A 23,645-nucleotide genomic window follows, 5' to 3' on the forward strand; every position below is an offset into this window, starting at 1 on the left:
TATCTGTCAGCTTTAGTGGTTATGTGTTCTGGAAGTGTTTGGGAGGTCCCAAGTTCAAGCCTTCGCTTGGGCAAATTTTGGTATTTTGAATGAATTAGGCCTTACTCTTGTTTAGTAGGCTTTTATTTGATTGTTGGGTAAATTACATTAGAATGAGTCTGCTGGTCTGGTGGTTAAATGGTGTGTTATTATAGTAGAGGTCTTGTGTTCGAATCCCTATGCAGGCAAGAGTATTATTATTTTTTTGCTCAGATTTCGGGATAGGGTTGTGTAAAAGGGGGATTCTGAGTAGTGGATGTGTAGTGGGAATTAGGAAAGAAGATTAAGGGATTTTGGGGGTTATCTGGATTTTTTTCCCATAACCGAATTTTGACTCTCTTTTCTAAAAAAATTCTCCCGTCTATTTTTCTCCCTCTCCTCCTGCCGAAATTCTCTGAATTTTTCTATCTTTCTCTTCTTTTTCTTCTTCTTGATTTTTCCCTAATCCATTTATTTTCCTTTGTTTTCGCACGTTCTTAGTGCTCGCTTAGTTTTAGTAATTGTTTCTCTTCATTTCTATAATGAATCTCTTAATGACTGAAGTGGTAATTTTTTTCTCTACGATTTGGGTGTAGGGGGAGGCTCGGACTGGTAAATTCAGTGTTCTCATCTTAACAATAGTTAAACGGAGGGTTATCGTTGATGGTAAGTTGGGTTTCTGTTCGTTCTTGGTTTTCAATTTGCTTGTAAATCAATTAAATTGATGTTGAGTATCTTGATTATAGGCTTTGGAGTGCTCAGGGACTGATTTAGCATCAAAGAGATCCAGGTGAGTACCAGAAACGCAAAGAAAAAGGGATTCGGTGAAAAGCTAAAATTGCTTGTTGTTTGGACAGCAGCAGTAGTAAGTTGGGTTTCTATTCATTCTTGGTTGCCAATTTGCTTGTAAATCTGTTAAATTGATGTTGAGTATCTTGATTATAGGCTTTGGAGTGCTCGGGGATTGTTTTAGCATCAAAGAGAACCAGGTGTGTACCAGAAACGCAAAAAAAGGATTCAGTGAAAAGTTGAAATTGCTTGCTGTTTGGACAGAAGCAGTAGGCTAATTGTGAAAAATTGCCATAAATTGTGGAAATTGAATTAGAGGATGAACAAAATATGCAATTAAATCTTATCGAGTCTAGTTTCTCATAGAAGAAATGATGTAAGTAATGGAATTGTAAATCATGATGTATAATAAACTTTGTGAGACAAGGTCAGATTAAATCTGGGTTCCCCTGTTCTGACTTTGGAAAAATCATCAAAATTTGGAGAAAAATAATTAGGGGTTAAAATTTACATATTTAAATTATTAATGAGTCTAATTACTACTTGATGCCTTATTATATTTTTTTAATTAATCTAATTACTACTTGATGCCTTATTATATATCTAATGTAATTGTTAATTAAATTGAATGGAAGTTTATGGATGTATAAGTTAATTCAATTGAATGTAAGTTATGGAAGTATATGTATTTATATAAAATGTGATAGTCAGTGATGAAAAATAAAATTATGGAATTGCAGATGAGAATTATTGTCGGTTATTCGACTAGTACTGGGCGTAAATCTTTTGTCGATTCGTTCAACTAGTGCTGGACACAACTATTGCCAGTTATCCAACTAGCGCCGGGTGCAATAATTTTTCGACTCGTTCGACTAGTGCTGGCACACTGTTGATCTTGTCGGTTATTCGGCTAGCGCTAGGTGTAATAATTTGTCGACTCGTTTGACTAGTGTTGGGCACACCATTGATCATGTCGAGTTAAACGACTAGCGCTAGGTACAAAAACCTTATTTACGGTCTAACCGTTAGGCACCAGGTGCCATTTGATGGTTTATAAATTTTGGTAAGGTAACCAAATTCATGAGATGACTTATATGTTGTGAAATGTGAACTTTTGGTTAATAGTTGAAAATGGGATCTATTGAGATCATTAGTTACTTACTGCTTGAATTTTTATTTGACTGCAGGTTAGGTATTACTGTTGTTCCACGTCTCAGCATCCACGAAAAATCCTATATTCAAAATTGGTAATGTATTTCTTTTTGAGTCTTGGCATGTACCTAGGATGTCAATATTAAGATAATGTCCTTTTGTTTAGTAAATCCTAGAAAATATAGTTCTATAAGCTTTAAATGATTGTAAATACATGTTTGGAGTTGTTATGTAAATGCTTTCCCTTAGTTTTTGCTTCAAGGATTTGGTTGTTTTGGTATTATACTTGAGGTGCTTGATTAGTAAATGAAGAAAGCTTATTCATTGAGCATTTTTGGTTGACAATTGGTGGAAATGATTGGTATAGGTTATAGATTTACCATATTCAATTATTTGAATGTTTGAAATTTACTTGAGGTATCTATGAATGGTATATTGGTTGTAAATGGATGAATTAAATGTGGTGTCAATGAGGGCACATTGGTTAGGCACTTAAGATGGTTGTTTTGGTATGTTTTAAGCATGTTTAAATTGTGTTTTGTTGTTGTTTAGGTCCCTTTTAAAGGGACCTTAAGTAGGATATTTGGTTATACATGTAATGAATTTGAAATGGCTTTGTTTTAGGTAAATTTAGGTCCACACGGCCTGAGACACGAGAGTGTGACTCAGTCGTGTAAGGCATACGACGTGGCGACATAGCTGTGTGCCATCTGGTGATTTTTTTCTTAGGTTGCAACTCAAAGAGTTACACGGTCTGGCACACGAGCGTGTGACACAGGTGTAGACATAGGCTAGGGCACGATCGTGTGCCCCTAGTTTAAAGGTTACACGGCCAGGCCACATGGCCGTTTGACTCCTGTTTTGCAAATTTATGCATAATTTTCTAAGCTTTTCAAACTGTTTCAAATTAGTCTTGCTTTACTTTTAAGATATGTTTAGGGTTTCGATTTAGAGATGATATATGTGTATATGATTGGTTTATGATGTGATTTTATTATTGTATGATACTAATTTAAAATGTTTTTGATTTTATGGTAATGCTCTGTAACCCTAATTCAGCGATGAATACGGGTTAGGGGTGTTACAATTTCACTACTGAGATTTCCTTAAAAGAGATAACTATCTTGTGATAGCATATGATAGTTTATTGGCCCTAAGGTAGGTATTATCATGTGGAATTCATTGAAGAAATTTTTTTTTATAGTGGACAACTAGTCATACATGTTACTCGTTGAAATTGCCCCGAGGTGACTCATTCATGTTACATAGAATGATAAGATGTTGAGTTGATGGTTGTACACTCAATATCATTCTAGTTAAATAACTTCCCAAGAAGCTATGCTTAAGTTTGAATGATGGCCAAACATGAAATGATTATTAGTACGTATGAATATTTAAGGAGTTAGGTTCACATATTACATGGATGAAAATCCATTTTCTTACTAGTTGATTAAGATTGCAACTCGACTTAATTCAATGGGTGTAAGAATTATCGTTGCATCAACTTACAAATGTTTTCAAGGTTTAATGTAATACACATGAATTATCTTAATGCATATCGTTTGTTGCAATAGGTTTTAATATTTGCTTAATAAAAATATATTAATGAATAGATGCTTTATTTTCAATTCAAAAAATGACACCTACTCCCTTACTAAAGATACTTACTAAAAATAAACTAAATGAAAATAACTATAAGGAATGGAAAAAGAAGGTCATAAGTGTCCTAAGCTATGGGAAACTTAAAATAGTTCTTGATAATAAATGCCCACCAACCACTCAAGTTGAGGCTAGAAAATGTTAGGAGGATTCTGATGAGATAACTCGTTGCTACATGTTGGCAAGTGTGGTCAACACCTTTTATAAGCAACTGGAAAGCTGTAAGATTGCCAAAGCGATTCTAGAGATACTAGAAGACATGTTCGGAGGCCAAGCTGCCTTGGCTTGACAATTGACTATAATTAGTTTGATGAATCCCTAGCAAAAACTTGGTCCCTCCAATGATAAAGATATCTCATATAAAACATACGCATTGATACCTAAGGTGGTACCAAACCTTTCAGAGAAGTGCAATGCGTTCATAGAATACAGACAGTTTCAATATGCCAACTTAACACAACACATGGGCGATTACTATCTGCCAACATAACCACAACTTACTCACAACCCATCCATATGCCAGCCTCATACCCAGAATTTAGAATCAGAAGCAAATCATTCAGTCGTATTCATATACATACACCCCTTTAACTCATCATATCATTTCTGTTCAACCAAGCATATTTTCTCGTGATCTGCCAGTCTGGTTTGCAATATATATAATTCATAAATCCAACATATACTCTCATATGCAAATACATACAACTCATATATATATATAATTCATTTATCGATAATTTATTAAGACAAAACAACGAATTCATGCTTTAATAACCCACAAGTCTAGCTTATATATTCACACGCATTTACACACAAAATTTGCATGTATTAATCAATTAATGATAATTTGGCAACTTGGAAACATGAAACATAAAAGTGGGCTTTATCACCACACATTGGATACACGGATTTTCGTCACACCAATGACTCAAAGAGTATAACATATCTCATAAGTGTTAGCATAAAGCTAAACACTCTTAAACACACAAACATATCCCGATGAATGGAGCCTAGCTCGACATTCCCTTATCTCTCTAATCTATCCCGAGGCCTCAGTGCCCAATTCACAAAACAGAAAGGTGAGTACTTACAATCCTATGGCATGCCAACTATCCAACGGTTTCAAGAGATCACATGGCCAAAATATCCACAAAATTCACACATTTAATTACTATTTTAATGCAAATAATTCTTATTCATAAATATCAATTCACATTACAACTTGTACACAACACATGCTTATTAGATTCACATAAAATTGCACTTTAAGTGCCACAACTATGCTCATTGAGCCATCACATATTCGACCACATAGGTGTGCATTAAAAATCAGATTATAACAAATCACATATAAGTATTCACAGACACATTACCTGTCACAATGTCATCACATTCCATAACTCGTCATGCATTAAGCATATTTTCATAACAAGGTGTTAAATTAAGCCTTATCAGATAATATGTTTTGATATAACAAATTAAAGTGTTTTTAAATAATAGTAAAGTTGAGCAAGTTGATAAAATCAAGTTGAAATGGTTTCAATTGAGTCAAACATTTTCAAATATGATTTAACCATTTTCAAACAAGTTAGAATTACTTTAGGATAAAAAGTATCAATACTTTTTGTCTAAGTATCAATATTCTACAAGATATCGATACCCCGATGATAATCGATACAAAATTGACATTCTACCATTTTCAAACCCTAGTAGGTATCAATCCAGTATCGATACTTTTCTTAAGGTATCAATATATTTCTTAAGTTATAGATATTCCTGCTTCAACGGTCACTGAAATCAACATTATTTACAAAAAATATCGATACCCTTTTAGTTGGTATCGATACTCGTTGCTGCAGGTGAAGTTAATGACCTAGTATTTCATCCCAACAGCTACATTCACTTCTACAACAACCACAACAATTGAAAATCAATTAGAGGGTATAAATACCATCTTAAGGTATCAATATATTTCCTAAGGTATAGATATTCCTGCTTCAACGGTCACTGAAATCAGCATTATTTACAAAAAATATCGATACCTTTTTAGTTGTTATCGATACTCATTGCTACAGGTGAAGTTAATGATCTAGTATTTCATCCCAAAGGCTACATTCACTTCTACAACAACCACAACGGTTGAAAATAAATTAGAGGGTATAAATACTATCTTCCAAAGGTTTAGAAGCAACAAGAAACATGTGCAAAGCTTAAAGATCAATCGAAAAAATCTAGAGCTTAATTCTTTCATACCTTTTTCTTGTAAACACTTATGAGCTTTCATTGTATCAATTTAGCTTAAGTTTTCTTATTTGTATTTGTGCTTAATTGACAAACATCCTAATCTTGTAAGGATTGTTTCTTTGTTTACTTATTTGTTTCTCTTTGAGAGAGGGCTAATTCTTAAGGTTTGGGTATGTAAAAATATAATGTCGGTAATGAAAATATTTCGCAAAGAGAAATAGAAATAGAAAAATAAAGAACACACAGATTTTACGTGGAAACCCTTTCGGGAAAAAACCACGGGCAGAGGAGAAGAAAATTCACTATGTCTAATTCGAATTCTAATTACAAGAGGAGTAGACTAGGCCTATTTATAGGCTTGTAAACCTTATTCTAATAGGAGTGAAACTCCTTATTCTAATAATATCAAATAGATGAAGTTTAATAAGGTTTAAAAAACCTTATTCTAAAATAAAATAAAAGAAGTATAATTCTATGGGGATTTTACTTTTATTTTATTTTACCACAGTATTTTATTTAAATAAGGATTTGGGTCACTTAATTCTAACAGGGTAGAAACCTTAAGGGAGTTGTATCTTAAGATTTTGGAGCTTAAATCTTAAGAGAGATTGTAAGGTTAAACCTTGTCTTCAAAGGTTGCCAAATTAGTGAATTTGGGAAAATCCTTAGTTGTGGTAAGCCAAGGTAGTGGAGTAGGCAATTGGGGCCAAAACACTATAAATCCTTGTGTTTTTTGTTACATATTTTCCATTGCTTCCACCACACTTTTTAAAAAGCCAATTCAACCTCCCTATCGGCGATTTCGAGTTGACCATTCTAAGCTAACATAAGGAAAAAAGTATAAGAAAGGCTTACAATCAGAACTTAGGATAGAGGTTTAGGCTATTCCTAAGCTCCCATTTAATGCTATGAATCGTGCATACTAGTAGCGACTTCGGACACTCACCAATTACGCTTCTGCTTACAAGCCGAAAGCTTAAACAAGCTTTTCCTTGCCTTTAGACTTGCTTGTATTGGCTCCCGATTGATCCGACACTAAACACGCATAACAAACACATTCAAAACTCATAAAAAACAACCTTGAGCACAACCAAACAACAAGAAATACACAATTCAAGCCTCTCCTTTTTCACTACTGAAAATTAGCTAGTTTTGCCGAAATTGAAGTTTCGACATCCTAATCTCATTTCTAATCCTCAATTTTGATTTCAAACATCCTAAATATAATTTAATTTCTTATATAAAGCAGTAATTTTACCTAAGTCCATGGTCCTAAATTTTCTAAAAAATTCAAGCTTTGAAGAACATTAAAAAGGGGAAAGCACTTGATTCTTAAAAATTTGGTTATGAACTATCAAATTGAAGTGAAATACCTTCTAATTAGGTTAGAATGAATCAAAAATCACTTTGAAAACACATGTTTTCCCACGATTTCGAGATTTTCTATTTTTGAATCTTAACATACTTTAAAAACACCAAATCTAAATATAATCGTTTAAAACTCGATTTAAATTAACAACACACTTTATTTAATCATATAAAGTCAAAATATTATATTCATTTGATGAAATAAAATATAAAACTCTAATTCGGGATATGAAATTAAGAAGAACAATGACGAATTTGGGGAAGAAAACATGTTTTCTGTTTGAAATTGAGGGTTGTTTTGGTGTTTGGAGAGTTAATAAATCTAAGGGAATGAATCAATTTTAAAGAAACTATCTAATTTTAGTTTTTTTGTAAATTTTGGATGATTGGGTGTTTTTAAACAAGAAAAAGACGTGAATGGCTTGAGGTAGAAGACCAACTTTCAAAAATTGGGCAATTTACCCTTTTGATCACCCTTAATTTTTCCATTTTCCAATTAGGTCCAAAATCAATTAAAATCCATCCTTTTTCAAATTAAACCTCAAAATTGAAAATTCTTTTAGCCAAAAAATAAAATAAAAATTTGATTAAGACATTCATATCCCTAAATACTCACTTACGACCTTATTTTTTGATATTTGACTCCACTATTCGGTAATGCCCTGATTTTACTAACCCAAGACTATTAGGTCAGGTTTTGGGATGTGACAAAATGTATCAATGTTGGAGATGTTAGCGGATGGAAAAACTCAAGTACTGATAAACTGTAGCCATATTCTTGTTTTCGGAGTTAGCTGATCTTACGGGATTGATGTTGGGAAATTTGTTCTAGGATGTAGTTCCCGTGCACCTCTTCCATTCGTTATGAGATTGACTATCATCCTTTTCTCTCTCTCAGAAATTTCATGAGATCCATTCTTTGTACAGAATCATAAAGAGATATATGAGTGGCATAGTACCTTGATATTTCCAATGGTGATATCAAAACTTCTTTGCCTCGAATAATTACTCGATGCCATGGCATGTCCCATTCTTGCTTCATCTCAATTTCTCTTACAGTGACGTAAAATGCTTGGACAACTGGGATACATGTGGGTTCTTTGGAGGTCATAAAATTTTTTTCCCAATCGAGTGATTCGATTATGTCTCTTGTTTTACTCGTCAAAAATGCTAAGAGCTTGAAACCTCTCTCTTGAAGTGGATTTTTCTGTTGAATCTTTCTCATGTTCTTTTCCTTCTCCCTCTCTCAAAGATCTTAGAAATTATAAGCAAATGATTATTTGTTGTCCTAATTGTTGATCATGGTTTTGGGGTTAAAAAGAAAAGAAGAGGCATGAGATTGGTTAAATCTTGAACAAAAGGGTTGCAAACGTTGATTTATGTGGCTATGACAACTTAAAGGGTATAGTAGCTGGTAAGGGCAATATATAGAATCCATTTAGGGCTTTACTTATCGTCCAAACTTGGTGAAAATCTCTGAAGGTCATGTTGAATCAAGAATGGAAAGTTTCCAAAAATGACTTGCATGTCGTGCCACAAGGACTGCATGGCGTGACCCAACGCTAATTTTTCCTTTGTTTGTATAATATGGCGCCATAGGTATAATATGGTGCGACACAATGATAAAATTTCACATTCTTAGGCTTACAGGGGTTGTGTCGTGCCATTGGATTGTTATGTGACAACATGGCTTCAATTTGGTGTCTCTAGGACTTGTAGAAGGTCTTTGGTTGCACGTATGTACACCCTACTAATGTCTAGCTCATCTGTTGTCATCGGAAACATATCTCTTTCTAATTCTAACACAAAAAAACAAGTCTAATTTCTACATCTAACGAATCAAAACAAAGTAATATACAATATTTACAAGTTGATTAAGTTCTATGGTTAGAATTTATGCTATGCTACCAGACTTGTCCGGTAATTCCTTAAAATTTACCATCAACTTCAGATGTCAGTCTCACTGGAAACACGAAAATTTATGTGTTTTTACATGCCCCTTTTAACTTAAAATCATGCTATTTCGGTTAAATTCTTGTCAAAAAATAATTAAATATTATAAAATAATTAAATTATGTTAAAAATACGAACATGATGAATTTTAATTAATTTTATAGTTAATTTTGATTAATTTTGACTATTTTTGACAAATTCGCACAAAGGGCGAAAATTGGCTCGGTAGACAATGCTCGAAGAATAAAATCGAGAAGCAATTTGAAGCATCGAAGCAAATTTATTTCTAGCCTAAGATGGTCCAAAAATGTGTGTTAATTCATAATATAATTAATTTTAATTTATTCCCAATTTAATTTGGGCTAAATAAATTATTATTAATTAATTATGGAAAAAAGGGTCCATTAAACCGCATTTGTTGAACCGAACCAGCCACCAATTGGGCTGCCTAGAACCGTCCATATGCTGACCCAAATCAGCATTTTAGCTGACTAAATAAGCTTGCAAAGAAGCCCTTGAAGAACTTTCAACCTTGCATTCAAACCCCTCCAAAAAATGTGGCTTTATGGATTTGCCCCAGGCTATTTTTAGCAAAGTTGAATCTCTCAACTTTTCCATGTGTGTGGCCAGCCAAGGGGGGTCTCTTTGGCTGATGGGATTTTCTATTTTTAGCAGCCACAATCAGCTATAAAAGCCACCCTTTGCTGATCATTCAAATCATCCCTCACACTCTCATTCTCTCTTCTACTCTCTCACTTTTTCTCAACTTTTCCTTTCCATTTCCCCTTTTGTTCAAGTGCCGATTTCTTCTCTTGGGAAAGAGGTCCTCATCAGCCATTGTTGAGCAGAAATTAAAGTATTCATAAGCCACCATGATATCCAAGGACAACAGAGAACAAAGAACAAAGCAATCAATCAAGCCACGGAGAAACACCGGATTTGCTTCTTGTTCCCTATCTCTTTAAATTCCGTTGTTGTTTTGAAAAACATGTTTATGAATATTTTTTCTATTGAAATGGTTATTTTAATCAATTTATCTTGAATTTAATCCGTGTTGCGTTGATTATATTTTTCCTGCTTAAATGATTGAAATTGTGATTGTGCTGTTATAGGCCTTGGTAAGATGCTTGATTAAGTAAAACCATGCCTAAGTTATTCTTGCAATATTAATTGTTAGATAACCAATGAATTAATTATTAAATCGTATTGAAATTGTAATTAATCAACACAATACTTAATCAGTGCATGTTTATTCTTCTAAGGCAGCTGAATTTAATTTAGCATTGTATTTGGCGATACATATGCCTTGCATAACTTGCAAGATTATTGTGATTAAACTGTTTCAAGGTAGAAATACTCTATTACCTCACTTGATCTTTTATATTCTTGTGAAGATTGATTAATCGCTTGGATTGACATTGAAAAATGTTCAAGAGATTGATTAATTTAATAAGTATGTATGAGCAGTAGTTAGCAAATTACAGAGTTGCCGTGAATTTGTTCGTAGCAGTATAAACATAAGTTTAATAATTCTAAGTTAAAGGAATGTAATTAATCCAACACAATTATATCATCTTGATTAAACCTTATTTGAAATCGTGCATTAGAACCTTTTTATTTTTAAATTTTTTTACTTAGTTTTTAACCCTTAGTTTTTAATCATCTTTAAACCAAATATTTTCCCTCACCAAAGTGTTTTAACATTAATTTCATAAATATTCCTTTTTACAGTCCCTGTGGGTATGATAACTCGACATTTACTTGTCTTTTTATTACTTGTTGCGATTGTGTACACTTGCACATTTTCGTCGTTCCACTCACCCATCTCAGCCCTTGCAATTTCTCTTTCTTCCATTGAAGTCTTGCCATTTGTCTTGTTCCTTCGTAATCTGGTTTCTTACACTAACATAACTAAAGAGATACCTCCGATTGAGGTTGTTAGGGGTTAAATTGAATAATACATAACATTCCTCCCTAACTAATCCCTCACTTTGGGAATCACAACCACATTTGAACACTTCTGTTTCGTCATCGATCTTTATAATTAGCTCATTTCGCTCGAGATTGATAATTGATTTAGAAGTGTCTAGAAATGGCCTACCCCATAGAATGGGATTTCTCTAAGCGATTAAGCTTCTCTAGGATTCATTGGAATTGATCATCATCGTCCTCTTCCTTCATAAATTTTACCGTGGGAGGCTTGGATTGGTACATGATTCTCTCATTAGGCCACATGTATGAATTCATGGCCATGTCCTCAATTATTTTGTAGGCTCGTTCATACGCATGGAACATGAGGGATTCACTAGATGCTCTATCTAGGCTAGATTTCGTGTGTCCGTCAACACCGTTATAGAAAATTTGTATTTGGAGCCATGCTTACAGTCCATGATGTAGGCACTTTCTTAACATCGCCTTGAATAATTCCTATGCCTCGTATAATGATTCTCCTTTATATTGTTTGAAGTTGGCGATTTCTCATCTCAACTAAATGGTTTGACTAATCGGGAAAAAATAGTAGTAAATTATTCCTATATTACAATCAACCATAAAATACAGAATTAAGGGAAAATTAAATAACTAAACTAAATAAACAAGAAAAAAATGAACTAAATCAATAAACCAATCAGAAAAATTAACTCGCTTCAGGGTTTGTAACTAACTTTAGATTAGGGTTTTATGGTGGAATAGCTATCGATTAACGAATTATAACCTCCCGGCCTTTAATTAACTAATTGATTGGTTGATACTCACTTATCTCCTAACCTCACTTTCTCAACTAGGATAGATTCTTATTTACTCGGTTCGACTTATCTCTTGACCTCGTTTAGTCTATGATAACTTCCTTGGATTGTCAATCCTAGTGGTTTAAGAATACGTAATTCATACCAACTAACCCCTCTTGAGAAACCCTAAATCCTTGATTATATCACTTCCTCATCCACTTGTTAATCTCCCCTAAGGGATTTAGCCACTCATGTTATTCATAATCTCAATCTCAATTGAAAAAATCATATGAAGAACACGATTAATTTGAGAGAGAGAAAATAATTGAATAATCGTGGATTGAATATCGAACGGGGAACAGAGTTAGAAAATTGATTGATTGGAATAAAGAATTAAATCAAATGTAAAAGAAAAAAAATTGAAATACTTGAATAATATAAATAAACTCTTAGGTCAAAATTTATTCCAAGAGGAAAAACTACTAAGTTATTGAAAAGTCAAAAGAAATTTAATCTACTCCTAAACTACTAGGGTTTTTGAATGCGTCTAGGACGAATTTGTTACATCAAACCCCTAATGTATTATTTATAGAAGTGTTGATAGCCCAAAATAGGTCTTCGAAATGTCCTAGGTCTTCATATAAAGTTGATTGTGCAGGTGAACATAACCCCAAAATACTTGGGTAGAAAGTTGACCTGTGTCGCGCTACACCATGTCTATGGCGCAAAACGACACACAAAATATGCCTTGTGTCAGTCTTTTTGTGCTTTGATGTCTTGAGAAGCTTGGGCATCACTTGACTGAAAACATAATATAAACTATTAATTTACATAGAGAACAAGATCCTTAAGGGTGGAATTGACCCTAATTAACTACTACATTTGACAGCAAGTCACTTATCTCCTGACCTTACTTTCTCAACCAGGAAAAATTAAGATTTTCTCGACAAACTCATCTCGTAGCCTCATTTAACCTTTGATTACTTCCTAGGGTTGTCAAGCCTAGGGTTTAAGACCACATAATTTATACCCATTAATTTTGTAGGTGTAACAGGATTTTTGTGCAAGTGTACATAGTCGTTCAAGTAATAAGTAAGTAAAATGAGTTATACTTTCCACAGGGACTGTGTATGTTAATCAATTATTTGTAAAATTATAGTTAAAAATTTTGATGTAAAAAAACACAATAAATTGAATGGTGATGATTAAATTATCTAGATGCAAAATTGATCCCTAATTCAATTTTAATCTAAGTATGTAAACTATCTAACCGAATGAATGGATGGACTTTAGAAACAAAAAAAATCAACATAAAATAGGTTAGGATAATTATATTAATCAACTCAATTCATTGTCATCATGCTTAACTGTGTTTGCAAAACATTCCATGGCAACTCTATCTTTCATTAGTTTGGAAACTAAATTAAGTCCTCTCAGAATCTTTTACTTAGTGAAACATGTATTTTACTGATCATATTAAACTAAGGGTTTCTTAGCATTTATACAAGTTAATAGGGAAAGTTACGTTTGAAATAGTTTAATTACATAAACCTAAAAACTATGAAAGATAATAGAGCTAACTAAAGATATTATGAACCTATAATTTAGTCTAGTTTAATGATATAAATTGAGTATTGCACTTTTTAATTATGTGTCTACTAGCTGTCGTCTGGTTAGGATCGCTCAGCTAATCTGAATTCATCCAATCACGTATGAATGAAATACATCTTGATTTTAATTGAAAACATGATCGATTGAGGCACAAACATCTAAAACATGAATCAAATAAATATTATTAAATTAACATAATCATCCTAGCTAAACAAAATTAAGCTGTCATTATTGATTGCAAGATCAATAAACACTTAGAAAATATGTTTAAATTAAACAACAAGGATGAAAGAGTAAACTGTAATTCAATTTAGAAGCCTTTCAGATCTTTCTGACTAAGGTGTTCCTCCGATCTGCTCGTTGCTCCTTTGCTAGGAGTTTCTCAAGGTGGCTGGCCAAGAGATGATCTTGACAAGGGTTTTGTTGGCTAAAATGGAAGGGGAAATGGAGTGGAAATGAAAAGAACAAGAGAGAATGAAAGGATGTTATGAAGAGAGAATGATGGATGAGTGATGAGGGATTAAGGGATGCTTTGAAAGGTGAAAGGTGTGTGGTATTTATAGGTGAAGGTTAGGGTAAAGTTTACTGAAAATAGAGTTTGAAAATCCTTCCTTTTCTCTCATGCTTAGCTGGCCACAATTTGTGGAGAAAGAGGTGGTTTGGTTGCTCATTTTGAATTCAAATCCTTGCTATTATTAGCCATGAAGTGAACGGTTTCAAAGATAAAGTTGGTGTGTCGATTTCTAATATTTTTCCAACTGTAAGAACCTTCAATAAAATATCCCAAAGCTAACTTTTGGGCAGCCGTATGCTTGTGTTGAAATTGGGCTTGACTCCTCCTTGTTGGATGGTTTCTTAGTCCAATAATTAATTAGACATGTCCATCATGTAGCAATACTTTTACTAGGTCAAATTAACATCCTTATGACCTAGTTTTGTATGGTATTTCCATTCAAACAGATTGGATGTGTGCATGTCCATGCAACATTTATATTAATCTCATCTTCCATGGTCCCACTATAGAGTGAAAATTATCATATTAATAATTAACATGAAAATAATATAAATTATGCATAAAAATCCTGTAATAAAGCATAATTGTGCATACTTCATAAATTCATGTCCAATATTAACATTTAAGCAAAATCCACTTAATTTATTAACAATTACTCAACATTAATATAATTATTAAGTCAAAAGGTGGTAAAAAATATATAAAAAAATGCTATATAATTTTGAGTTTACACACCCCAAAACTTAAACTATTGCTCGTCCCAAGTAATGCAAAGCAAAAATTTAGATGGAACATTCTTGCAATAAGTTTAATTAACATCATTAAGTAGCATCAACTTTTGCACAATAGCATACATCAACAAAATCATGCTCACAAACCCTTTTTATTGATAAGTCGCTCATATGCAAACATTATTTCAAAATTCTAAGCATGGAAAAATGCTAGCATAAGTCATAGAGTGCATGGTTTTCAAGATCATACATACCATTCACTATTCAATCAAAGTCTCCTTATCGATCAAACAAAACAATCACAAGGTTTAATTAATGGTCCTTATAAGTTGAACGTAGCAATTCCTTTCCACTAATGTAGTCAGCACAATCATCCAAATCAATAGGTATTTTATATAGTTGTAATGGGGCTAGGCTCAAGGTAGGGATAAAGGAGAAGTAAACTTTTAGGTTCAATAATCTTAACCCTAGTTTTGCCTTGAATCTTTTCGAGGTACATCCTTCCTACTAACGATTTTTACCACCCCCAAACTTAATTTGAAGTTTTATTCCCAACAAGATTTCTCAATGTGTTGAGTATTTATTTTGCTCTTTTTGCTTTGATATTTAAGCAGAGCTTTTTTTTTTATTTACAAAGAACATGTACACCTTTCTAAATTTTTCCTCAATCTTTGCTTACCAAGACAAGTATAGTTAAGATAGTTGCAAAAATAAGATAAAATTTTAAAAAGATGGTAGCATGGCATATGATGTAGGTAAATAGCAAAAATAGGCTCAAAGGCTCAAATTAAGGTTACAAGGGTCAAATTCATATGGTAGACTTGAAAGACTCAAACGATCCAAAGAAAATGTGCCTCAATCATGTTTAGATTCTTATGCCTCTTAGGATTTCTCCTCAAGAAAGTTACTAAGTCAATTTTAAGAACTTAAAACCTTCATGCATGTCTATTTCTAAGGAAATTCAATTTTCATGGGAAAAGGCTGCATAAGACCTAAGTACATACAAGCATTCCATAACTCAAGATAACATAAAAAACTCGGATAAAATCAAAAATCATACTTGCATATGAGCTAACTTATAAACAAAAATTTATTCTGAACATCATTTTATTTTAGCATACTTATGTGTAATCATTGAACCATACTTAAGAAAAAAGTTTAAAATTCATGCAAATATTGTCTTACCCCCACCTAAAAAAGAAGCAATGTCCTCATTGTGTAAGCAAAGTAATGAATGAGAACTGAACACCATGTAGGATAGCAAGAAAGAGAGGTGAGTCATGAAGACTACTGAAGTACCAAGTCTTCCTCAACAATTCAATCCTAGACATGTTCATTCACATTACCACACTACTTAGCTTTTCATTAGAGAGGAGGCATTGAGCTTAATTTATTCATGCTTGCAATTTTTTTATTATGCGAAAGAAAAATACTAACTAAGAAGATAAATATAAATACCTAAGAAAAGAAATTTCCCTTTTTTTATTAATGTGTCATCCCCTTTTTTTTCGAAATTACTACAGTGTAGGCAAATGATGCTGCAACGAAGGAAAAGGGTAGCAAGTATTGGACATTTTTGTCCTCATCACTGTTTTGGGCCTCGAGCCCAAAACTACAAGCTTTTTATTACTTGCACTGAAATAAAGCTTAACAGAAATAAACTGATTAAATATTGGGCCAACTTGACCCTCTTATTGAACATAAAAATAAAAATAAAAATGGAAATAATAATAATAATAATAATAATAATAATAATAATAATAATAATGAAAATGAAAATTTTCTTTTGGGCCATTTAGAAATTTTTTTCTCGAAAAATTACATCAAATTAAATTCTTAGGAAAGGTTCTCCTCGGACAGAATTAATTTGAAGTACTAATTCAAGAAAAATAATTTCTAAGCAAGTCATTTATTCAAATTAGAGAGAAAAAATGAAAATAAATTAACGACAGAGAGAATAAAGAGGACTCCCTCAATGTTGTTGATGATTGTTACTGACAAAGGCAATGTTGAACAACCATTTATCATACCGACTGTATCCATCTAGAAATAACAAGTCATGTTGCCCAGCAATTATATTTAATATTTTCTCAAAAAATAGCGCAAGAAATGGTCTTTCTGTTTTACTTTGCTCAACTTTCTATCATTCATACAAATCTACCTACCTGTAATGGTCATTAATGAAATTAGCTCATTTTCCATTATACCTTCTTTCTCTGGTACAAGTCCCGCCTACTGAATGTCATAGATTGGATCCATGATCCTTGCTTTTAACCATTGAGACTCGATTTTCCCAGGATCAAATACTCGAGAATGAATCAAACTCTTCTGTCCCTTGGCAGATCCCTTTTCAGTATTTGCAATAGTCCACTCAATTCCTTTCTCGAGCCTTTTCAAAATAGTGAAGTCTAACTCGGATGGCTCTTCTCTTGATGGGTTGGCTTGCTTGTACTTATGTGATGTTAGGTCTAATGACTCGAATTGAAATTTTGAATTCATTTCTTCCAAGTTAGCTTCCAAACATGTATAATCCTTATCTTGATGTGAAGAGTCAGATGAAATACCTTCCAATGGATCATTGTATTCTAATTTTACAGGAACCAACGGAACTTTCTCGGAGATAGTAAAACAATCTTTAACCGCATCAGGAGATCTTTGGGCCTTGAGTACATTAAAGGTCACTTGTTCATCTTGAACTTGTATGGTGGGTTCACCTTTCTGTACATTGATTCTCGTCCTGTTGGTTTCGAGGAAAGACCTTCCTAGGATGATTGATACTTCTTTATCTGCTTCAAAATCTAATATAATAAAGTCAACAGGAAATATGAATTTATCAACACGTTCCAAGACATCCTCGATCTTTCCTTCTGGGTATGCAAAAGATTGATCTGCCAATTGGAGTGTAATTGTAGTCGGTTTGGCCTTACCAATACCTTATCATCTAAACGCAGACATAGGCATTAAGTTGATACTCGATCACAAATCGTACAAAGCCTTACCACAATAGGATTCTCTAATATTGCAAGGTATGATGAAACTTCCTGGATCCTTGAACTTAGGAGGCAACTTCTTCCGAAAAAATAGGCTACATTCTATAGTCAGGGCTACAGTTTCAAGTTCACCAAACCTTCTCTTCTTAGACAGAAATTCCTTTATAGCTTTCGCATAGTTCGACATTTTCTCCAAAGCTTCTACCAACGGGATGTTGATACGTAGCTGTTTCAACACATCCAACATTCTCTTAAACTAAGTATCCTATTTATGTTGCTGGAGTATTTGAGGATATAGAGGTTGTGGAACTTTGGCTTGGATTGGACAGCTCTTCCTAGGTAATATATCTGCATCTAATGAAGAGGTTAGCTTATCAGAATTCATTAGTTTAGATTTTACCTTTTTAGAATTTGTAGAATTTGGCTTTTTTGGTGCAGGAATTTCAATTGTTGGTTGATTTTCCTATTTCTAGGGAGGTTTATCTTCAACATCAACCTCATTGGGTTCAAAATTCCTTCCACTTTGTAATTGACCACTTTGCAATTCTCCTTGCTCGATTTTCTTAGGTTCTCCATGTCATTAGGCAAAGCTCTTTGTGGTCTATTTCGAAGTTCGATGGCTAGCTGCTCCATCTGATTCTCCAAATTTCTTAAAGTTGCATATTTTTCGCCATGTCTGCTCTTAATAAGTTCTCAAGATTAGAAGACTCGACTGATAGAATATTTTCTATGTTGCTTGGTACAGTACTTTGGGGTCCATTTCTAAACTCACCAGCTAATGGTCCCACTTGATTTTTCAGATTCTCCAATGTTGTTACTTGGCCTTGAATCAATGCATCATTTTTAGCAATGTATGCCTTCAGCAAGTTCTCCAAATTATTTGAAGGTTCAACTTACGATGGTTTTTGAACTTGTTGATTGAAACCAATAGATTGATTTGATCTATACTGCATGTACATTTTGTTCGGTCCATCTCTTTGGTAGTGGATTGGTGGCTGTGTTTCAACATGATTTAAATCGTTAGTAGTAAATTGTTTCAACATTGAAGAGATAGACGATACCTGAGCTGAGAGTGAAGTAAGGGTGTCAACCTCCTGCACTCTAGCTACTCGTCTTCGTAAAGCTGCTTGATTTGTCGACCACTGGTAATTATTTCTGACTGTTCTCTTAATGGTTTTGTAAGCCTCATTATAAGACTTCGACAAGAGAGCACCAATTGCAAAAGCATCTATCACCAACCTTGTGTGTGCGTTGAGACCATTATAGAATGTCTCCAACTGGATACAATATGGAATCTCGTGATGAGGGAATCTACGTAATAACTCCTTAAATCTTTCTCATGCCTCGTATAAGGACTCGTCATCTAATTCTTGAAAAGTGATGATCTCATTCCGCAACTTAGTATTTTTTCTTGGGGGGAAATGCTTTACCAGAAAGCATTAAGCTAATTTTTACCAAGTAGAAATTGAGTTGGATGGCAATGAATTAAGCCATACACTTGGTCGATCTTGCAATGAGTTTGAAAACAACTTCAACCTCAGTGCTTCTTCAGTTACATTGGCTATTTTGAAGGGATCACTCACCTCCATAAACAATCAAAGGTGAATATGTGGATCTTCTATGGGCATTCCACAGAATTGGCCTATTGTTCGAAGCATCTAAAACATCACAAGCTTCAATTCAAACAGCGGTGCCTCAATCTCCAGTCTGCTAATGCCCAGATTTAGTTCGTTAAGAAGTGGCATAACATACTGTCTTGTGGGTCGGTCCCTATCATCAGCAATAAGGATTATATTTCGAGCATTAACGGCTCTATTCCCTTGAACATCATTTTGATTTTCAAGGTCCATTTCTGCGGCTTGTCTATAGGCCAGTCTTTCTCTTCTTCTTTGTCTAAATGCCCGCTCGATTTTAGGGTCTACAAGGAGTAAATCGATGATTCAATCTATGCTCATGAAGACCTGAAAAGAAAATCACAAAAAACTAAAGAATAGAGAAAAAAAATTAAAGAATTAATTAGTGAAGTTAGAAATTAAATAAAAATAAAAACCAAATTGCAAAGAATAATTTCACAAAGAATGATTAAGGCAACAGTCCCCGAAAATAACGCTAAAAACTTGTAACGAGATTTTTGTGCAAGTGTACATAGTCGTTCAAGTAATAAGAAAGTAAAATGGGTTATCGTCTCCATAGGGACTGTGTATGTTAATCGATTATTTGTAAAATTATATTTAACAATTTTGATGTAAAAAACACAATAAATTGAATGGTGATGATTAAATTATCTAGACGCAAAATTGATCCCTAATGCAATTTTAATCTAAGTATGCAAACTATCTAAATGAATGAATGGATGGACTTTAGTAACAAAAACAATCAACATAAAATAGGCTAGGATAATTATATTAATAAACTCAATTCACTATCATCATGCTTAACAGTGTTTGGAAAACATTCCATGGCAACTCGATCTTTCATGAGTTTGGAAACCAAATTAAGTCCTCTTGGAATCTTTTACTTAGTGAAACATGTATTTTACATATCATATTAAACTAAGGGTTTTTTAGCATTTATACGAGGTAATAGGGAAATTTACGTTTGAAACAGTTTAATCACATAAACTTAAAAACTATGAAAGATAATAGAGCTAACTAAATATATTATGAACCTATAATTTAGTCGGGTTTAATGATCTAAATTGAGTATTGCACTTTTTAACTATGTGTCTACTAGTCGTTGTCTGGTTAGGATCGCTCAACTAATTTGAATTCATCCAATCACGTAGGAATGAAATACATCTTGATTTTAATTAAAAACATGATCAACTGAGGCACAAACACGTAAAACTTGAATCAAACAAATATTATTGAATTACCATAATCATCCTAGCTAAACATAATTAAGCTACCATTGTTGATTGCAAGATCAATAAACACTTAGCAAATATGTTTAAATTAAACCAATCTCGTTGTATTGATTAAGAGTGGAACGACGAATTTATCGATTTGTATCGATTAAGAGTGGAACAACGAATCTATCGATTGGGAAAACTAATCTCGTTGCTTGCAAAGGAAAGTAAACTGAAGAAATTTGACTGAATAAAAGAAATCTTGGATCGAAATCGATTCCAAGAGAAAAGAAAAAATCATTGAATAAAAGAAAAGATAACTAAATCTAAATCTAAATCCTTCTCCTAAAGTATGAGGGTTTTTGGATGCATCTAAGACAAATTAGTTACATCAAACCCCTAAGTTTTTATTTATAGAATTGTTAGCAGCCCGAATTAGGTCTTCAGAACATCCTAGGTCTTCATATAAGGTTAATTGTGCAGAAGAAAATATCCCTGAAAAGCTTAGGCTCTACGTTGGTCTTATGTCGCACCATAGACATTGCATGGCACGACACAACACTAAAATTATGGGCTCTTGAGTCTTTGTCGTACTTTAGCAGCTTAGGAAGCTTGTGCCACGCTTGTTCCAAGTTCCTATATCCATTGGGGCCTTAATTCAACATCTTATACACTTAAATTAATAAATTAGAACTACTTAAGGCTCGTGTCAGCCTAATAGCTCAGTAACACTAAAAAATATTTTAAAAATACTTATTTTATGAACTTTTACTACCTAACTACTGAAAATAAAATAATTTGTACTAAATTGGCTAGAAAAAAAAGCTCTTTAAATGCAAAAATATACCAAAATGACTACTACATTTTACGCAGGTCAAATACCCCTACACTTAAGTCTTTGCTTACCCTAAAGCAAACTAATAAAACAAAAACAAAACAAAATAAAATAGAAAAAAAACAAATAGGAAATAAACAAGCAAGAAAAAATGTACTTGAACTAGTATGATACATGAAATTAGATAGAAATATATTAACAAGATAATGTAAGTAAATATGTAACTGTAGTATGATACACAGTTGACTCACAATTTCTAAAATTAGATAGGTTAGTTCAATAAATTATAAAGCAAATAAATAAAAGAATATTAAGTATAGGTATCCATCAAAACAAATTTATAAATATACAATTATGTTCAAATGAATATAAGTGGTAAAAATGTAATGCCCTCAACTCGACTCAATTCACCGGTTTCGGATCTAGGGTGTTACTGAACAATACAAAACAATTGATGTTTTCTCATTTATTTTAAACCTATTATTAGAAGTTCCAAAAGAAAAACTTAACATTTGGGGATTGAAAATAGAATATATGATGAATAACTCATTACATCAAATTTGATACAGATCTTTACAATTTAGAAACTATTTTAAGACAGAATCAAAGGCATATTCAAGACTGCGCCACATATCCATTGTATGCATAATAGCCAACACTGCCACCATTTTGGCGTACTCTTGGTGCTGTCCCTCCAAGTGAAGCTTCTTCAACAACAACTTTGAAAAGCAATAACAATCCTTGTAAGTACAAGAGTACTTAGTGAATCCCTCAATAACCATACGTTTATAGATACTTTGCAATCTTGTATGAATTTTCTAAGAGTCAACCATAAGCTGCACCATTGACTTCGATTGATACCATTAAAGTCTTATCATTCTTTTATATGCCAGTTATCATGCCTTGTCTTACTTAATCTTCTATATTTTGTTAACTGAGGTATCCTTGTAATCATTTCATGAATATCTTATCCCATGATACTTACTGTTGTGCGGAAGCGTGTAAAAGAGTAAAATTATTGTACTAAAAAATCACACTAAGTTCAATTCCCAGGAAAGAGAGGTGGATCACAAAGATCGCTTAAGTACCAGGTCTTTCCTAGCCAGAATATCCCTCAATCGTAATTTAATAGCATAATAAATCACTACAATCACACTCACAATTCATGCAGAATAATACAATAAAGAACACAAGAATTTAACGAGGTTCAGCAAATTTTGCCTACGTTCTCGAGCACTACCGAATATATTTCACTCCAAAATACAAGTGAGAATTTACAAAGAGAGAGAGAGAGAGAGAAAAAAAACAATGCCTTAAGTAGAGAATGACAAATTTGGGATGATGAAGAAGAGAAATGGTTAGGCCTATTTATAGTTGAGGTTCAGGGATCAAAATTGCAATTATCTTATGCCAAATCTCAATCCCACTTTTGGTGCCTTAAATATCAGATTTTGATACCCATATCTTTCTGATACCTATATCTTTCTGATACCCATATCTTTGACTTTCTATAAATATGGATGATTTCCAATGATCTCCACCTTGAAGATTTGATTCGAATAATCTTATCCTCATACAATTCTCTCTGCCTTTTTCAACAACACTTGATAGTGCCTTCTTCAACTGTTAAACATGCAGAATATTGATCAAGTTCAAACAATGTTCGAACTTGATTGTTGTTACTACCTTGGTCATCATATCTGCGGGATTATCTGCAGTCTTAATCTTCTGAAGGTGAATTTTCCCCTCATAAATAATTTCCCGCACAAAATGGAAACGTACGTCAATATGCTTTGTACGTGCATGATAGACTTGATTCTTTGCTAAATGAATAGCACTTTGACTATAATAATGCACGTTATTATGCTCTTGGACCAATCCCAAGGTTTTAACCATACCTTGTAACCAAATATCTTCCTTTACAGCCTCTGTTACAGCCATGTATTCAGCTTCTATGGTTGACAACGCAACTGTAGACTACAGTGTAGACTTCCAACTTATTGGTCCTCCAGCAAGTGTAAACACATAACCAGTGGTTGATCTTCGTTTGTCCAAATCACCGGCATAATCAGAATGAACGTAGCCAATAACACCTTTACCAAGTGTAGTATCTTGTTTGAACAGTAATCCAATATCGATGGTATTCTGAATATACCGTAGAATCCATTTCACAGCTTGCCAATGTCCTTTTCCAGGATTATGTATAT

The 23,645-nt window shown here is 33.3% G+C and overlaps 2 non-coding genes across 2 annotated transcripts; both read left to right on the forward strand.

Moving 5' to 3' along the window:
- Window positions 1-11,566: 11,566 nt before the first annotated feature.
- On the forward strand, window positions 11,567-11,672 carry LOC128042166 (small nucleolar RNA R71). The gene has a single exon (XR_008197372.1). It is a non-coding gene; the product is annotated as a small nucleolar RNA R71 (small nucleolar RNA).
- A 7,376-nt stretch (window positions 11,673-19,048) lies between these two features.
- LOC128042062 (small nucleolar RNA R71) lies at window positions 19,049-19,154 on the forward strand. Its single transcript, XR_008197270.1, has one exon. It is a non-coding gene; the product is annotated as a small nucleolar RNA R71 (small nucleolar RNA).
- Window positions 19,155-23,645: the final 4,491 nt, after the last annotated feature.

Source organism: Gossypium raimondii, chromosome 6 (assembly GCF_025698545.1).
Source record: "Gossypium raimondii isolate GPD5lz chromosome 6, ASM2569854v1, whole genome shotgun sequence".
Taxonomy (NCBI): Eukaryota; Viridiplantae; Streptophyta; class Magnoliopsida; order Malvales; family Malvaceae; genus Gossypium; species Gossypium raimondii.